Source organism: Anser anser (assembly GCF_964211835.1).
Source record: "Anser anser genome assembly, chromosome: 3".
In the NCBI taxonomy this organism is placed as follows: domain Eukaryota; kingdom Metazoa; phylum Chordata; class Aves; order Anseriformes; family Anatidae; genus Anser; species Anser anser.
In genome coordinates, this window is record NC_139722.1 from 46,334,055 (window position 1) to 46,339,319 (window position 5,265).

At 36.4% G+C, this 5,265-nt stretch overlaps 1 long non-coding RNA gene across 2 annotated transcripts; it reads left to right on the forward strand.

Annotated features, from left to right (window-relative positions):
• The first annotated feature begins 2,593 nt into the window (after positions 1–2,593).
• Positions 2,594–4,792, forward strand: LOC310896058. 2 transcript variants are annotated; one of them, XR_014581151.1, is made up of 4 exons: positions 2,594–2,634; positions 2,759–2,810; positions 4,110–4,215; positions 4,594–4,792. It is a non-coding gene; the product is annotated as an uncharacterized lncRNA (long non-coding RNA). The 2 variants fall into 2 exon arrangements; XR_014581152.1 differs by having other exon boundaries at positions 2,604–2,634; positions 4,091–4,215.
• Positions 4,793–5,265: the final 473 nt, after the last annotated feature.

Consider the following 5,265-nt stretch of genomic DNA (forward strand, 5'->3'; position numbering starts at 1 on the left):
CAGTCTTTGTTTCTCACCACACCATCATTACTGAATATTTTTGTTTTGTGCCATGTTATGGAAGAACGGGAAGGGGGAGGTAGAGGAGAGGGGAGGAGAGGAAACTTAAAATTTCAGACACTTCTCTGCTGATGCCTATAAAAATCAGAGAAGTCTAGGATGGCCATTTACCTAGCATATTCTGTGAGGTAGGATGAACCATATGTTGTCATTGTTCTGGTGTCTCACAGGCTATAATTTGCTCTAAGACAACAACCATATATCATATGCTTCCATGAATAAATGTAAATTACTCTGGAAAATGTTTATTCCGCAGCTTACAAAAGAGAGTGCCATATATTTCATCATTGAATGGAAAGTTGCTGCAAGAACTCAGAGAAAAATGCATGTGGGTAAGTAGTTCTTGTTTTTACTCAGACTCTCCAGTACTCAGGAACACAGCTGTATGCTTTCTGCCTTTTAAAAATGGCACATATCGGTTTCATTTCTTCAGAATATTCCTTTTATCTGGAATGAAAAAAGATCAGAAAAAATACTGTTTTATGCGTGGGATAAGGAATTCTTTTAACAGTGGCAATGAGATGATGTGTATCAAAAATGAAGAAAAGGATAGCCAATGAAAGAGGTTGAAGATTCATCAGATGATCTCCAGACAGGACTCTGGAGGTGGTTAAACAAACTGAGGTCCTTTTGTTTACCTAAACAAGATCTGATCTTTTTTTCACAAATTAGACTGTTGTACTATCCTTTAAACATATATATTTTAAATAAAATCTCATTCCACAATTTCAATATTTGTGAAGTTCCAAACTCCTATTTTTATTGGATCTGTCATGGTTATAAGATGTAATCTGTTGGAAACTTTTTTTCCAAACTAAAACTTTTTTTTTTTTTCCAAACTAAATGGAACTATTTCAACTTATTTTCTGAGGACAATATATACAAATTAGAAACTGGGCCACTTAAAAGCTGCAGAACTGATGTCGTGGCTGATGAACTAAGTCTGCTCAAGCTTTTTCAAGTCAAAGTTTTGAGTCAGTTTTGAAAATTGAGAAATACATGCTGTGTATCAGAATACTTCTGTCCACCTAAGGAAGTTCTCATTATGAGCAAGATGACAAGATTCAGCTCTGCTCGTTAAACGGAGTCACTGTATTCATACACATCTTCCATAGACATATACAGTCACTGTTCTCTCTTCCTGCATATTTTTTGATAAAATTATTTTTGTCTTGATTCAATAAGATATTAAACTTAAAGTTCCAGAAGCTTTAATCTTGCTTTATTTTTTTCTTCTTGGCTGCTGTGCCTGTTCTGCACTCTTTCCTTGTTCTGTTGCTACTCATGGTTTGTAAATCTCACTCAGAAGTAAATGACTAGAGGCACAGTTCATAACCTACTAGTGTAGCAAAGCAGAAGAACTTCTGAAATGCTCTGCTGTGTGCCTTGCACAGTGTCAGGGCAACATAATAGGCACTATGAGACTTGACATCTTTCTGAAAAAAAACACCACAAACCCAAAACATAGAAGATGGCCCTCAATAAATACAAAAGGCAAAGTATAAATGATATTTTCATAGTGAGACAAATAACTAATGCAGAATAAAGAGAAAATGCAAGTGGAGGAGAAGAAGGGGTATGACAAAGAAAGGAGTATCAGTATTATTTGAAAGACCAACCAATAATGATCAAAGAATATACAACCAAACTCAAGGGTGTTTACTCATCAGCCAAAATTAGATTGTAGCTGTAACCCAGGGCAACATTACATTTCTGTGTAAGTCTGCCAATATCCAGTTGAATCTTCACTTTGCAGCTGCCCATAATGCCCTACAGTGATAAATGAATACTGGTGTGTTAAATTGGAAGTGCAGAAAACTGCATAGTTTAAAACAAAATTAATAGATAACGATAGGCTTAAAATTTGTTTCTTGTATAAGATCTGTAGCTTGGGGCTGCAATCATAAACCTCCAGTTTTTTTTCAATATTTGCAGACTTAAAGCAAGGCAATTGAACATTAACACTATTTTGTTCACTAAACCATACATTTTCCTTCCCTTAATTTGGCATTTAAAGCTAGCTCCGTTATATGTCTTCAGATTTAGCAGTTTTTCTGCTAAGAAGTGTCACTGGCCACCTTCTTGGGATATAGGGCATCTTTACACCTCAGAAATGTGTGCTACCCAAGATCATGAAAGTCTTTCATGTGCTAATGGCTTTTCTTTCTTTGTTTTTGCACCACTGTGAATACCACCCTTAGTACCCAATGCATCTTGTCAGCTATCAGGCTGAAAATCATAGAGTTATTTGCATATTGATAGGAAGGAAGGGCCAAAGGTAAAGCTTAAGTGTCGAATTTATTGGCTCTAATAAGACTGTGAAGGGCAGGAGTCCTGGGATATGACTGATCCTTACTTTTGAGTCCCAGCTATTGTCATAGGCTACTAACCTCTTCTAATGATTTCAGTAGTTACAGTGGTTTGTTTCTAATTAAATTAAACAAAATAACAACAGCTGGAAACAGACATACCTGATTAATGTTGAGGATAAATAATGATGACTGCATCTTACTAGTTTAGGTTGCTCACTTTCTGAAACCTATGTTTGTATTCCCTGATATTTGTTGCTAATAGGTGGATAGCTTAATGACACTTAGCATAGAAATGGCTTTGTTTCTGTTCTGAATGGAACTTTTTTCCCTGCACATATACCCTTTAAGCCCTAACATTAGCTAATAATGTATTTTCCTTTGTCTAGCATTTCAGAAACTTTCAGGTTGAAATCAAAGGCCTACTCATTTTGAAAGCAGGTTTGTGGAGAAAAAGTTGCATATTCTTCTTGTGTAGGTATTTCTATGTTGTTTCAGGGGTATATATTTGTGTGTTTGTTTGTTTGTGTGGGTTTTTTTATGCCTGTTTCTCAATTAAGATTGTCTGGCTTGTGAGACTTTTTTGGAAATATAATTCTTTTGCTGCTGTATGTCTGACATGAAAAATTTTTTAAACATCTATAAGATGTGTTGTCATGGTCAAATGAAATAAAAAATGAATCTTTTTAACTCACCATAACTTTTCCTTAAAACTTTTGTCTAATGTGGATTTTCTTGCTATTTCTACTGAACTTGGACTTTTATTAATTTAAAAGTGCTCGATATAAGCTGGATGTTATTTGTTTAAAATGATACAGCAAGGAGAAATGTCAAAAATTGACTGATACAGAGCACTGTGACAGGTCACCCAGAGAGGTTGTGAATATCTTCTCTGGAGATACTTAAAACCTTCCTGGATGCCATGCTGTGCAATGTGCTCTAGGTGACACTGCTTGAGCAAGGGAGTTGGACTAGGTGATCTCCAGAGGTCCCTTCCAACCTTAGTCATTCTGTGTGATTCTGTACTGCATGGGTAGTGGTACATACATGCATGCCTTATGCCATAATATTTCACATCTAACATAGTTTGTTTCATCTGAGACCACATCTGGATCACTGTATCTGATTCTGGGCTCCTGAGTATGAGAGATACATGGATATATTGAAGTTAGCACAGCAAAGGGCCAAAACAATGTTAAAGGCTTGGAATATCTATCATACAGTGAAAGGCTGAGAGAGCTGAGGCTGTTCAGCCTGGAGAAGACTCGGGGATACCCATGCAATGTGTATAAGTAGTTGCTGGAGGACAGTAAAGACGGTGGAGCCAGACCCTTTTAAGTGACATTAAGTGAATATAAGAGTAATTAGGCACAAACTGAAATACAAGAATTTCCATTTATATGTAAGAGAAATCTTTTTCACTGTGAGAATGGTCAAACACTGAAACAGTCCAGAGAGGCTGTGGAGTCTCCATCCTTGCAGGTTTTCAAAACCCAACTAGACAATGTCCTGGGCAGTCTTCTGTAGTTGACTCTGCTTGAGCAAGGAGGGGTGAAGTAGGCAATCTCCAGAGGTTCTATGCAGAACCTATTCTGTGGTTCTATGAAGATCTCCCCTCCCCTCCCCTCTTCTCCCCCCTCCTTCCTTCTCCGTTTTTCCTTTTTCTTTTTCTGTAGTAAAATACAATTAAAAATATAAAACTAAGTACTAACTGTCTATAGATTTGGTGTCCGTTTCCAGAAGTGAAGGAAGCACTATTGGTATCCTGCTGGTTTCTGTGTCTTCCACTCCAGAAGTGCATGGTCCTGAGATGTGAGTAGAGTCAAGTTCAAAAGCCTGTCTTGGGGTAAGGACTTTTTTTAATATATGCTCCCAAACTTTTGTGTGTTAAGAAAAGAAGACATTTCTAAGTTTTTGATCTTTAATGTGATAAATATATAGTCTAGGATAGCATTAATCACACATTAAAACTGGCAGTTTCTGTCCTGTGGCCATAAATGCAGCTTGCTTAGTGGTAGATATGTAGAAGTTCATATCTGACCAGATGAATTTGACCTGCAATTTTGAAATAGTGAAAAGAGCTAGCACACTTTGGGGAACTTGCATAGAGCCTTCTGATTATTATTTTATTTTCAATTCTTTTCTCTGATCTAATAAGTACTATTTGAATGTGTAGATGGACAGAAGAGCCTATAAATCATAACATGATTATTTTCTGCCTTAGGAATCACTGGAAAAATCGCTATGGCATTGTGTGTTTGCTGAATATGTACTAAGTACTGATGCTTAAGGACTGAAGAAAGTTTTATTTTAAAATACAAGATAAACATACAAGAGATCCCATCATTTAATAAAAATGTAATTAATTAAATAAATAATGTTATGACCATGATATATCTTAAACGATTCCTTCTCTGCACCAATATTCCAGCCACAAATATATCTTTAATTTATTCAAATGTGAAATTAGTTATGAATGATGTTCATTTGACAGGAATAGATATTGACTGGGTACATTCAGCGTGCACTGAAAATCCCTTGGTGAACTAGGAAGTCCTTGATAATCATCTGCTCTGAAGAGGACAGAGGATTTTTGACAGTCTCAGTCAGTTTTATGTAAATGAACTATTGAAAGGATAGATAGCTCTAGAGAGAAACACTTGAGCAAATTCAGAAAGTACCCTAATCCAAGATTGAAGGAAGTGTGGAAGCGGCTACCATGAATCAGAAAATATATAGACTGAGAAGGAGTTACTGTAAAGTTACTGTAGTCACCCAGGTAAATGAGACTCATCTGCCTGGCAAAAGCAGATTAAGGCAATAAAATGTAAGTATGAGAAAGAGGAAAAGGACGGAAGATTGAACAAACTGGATATCTGAATGGCAAATACCTGGA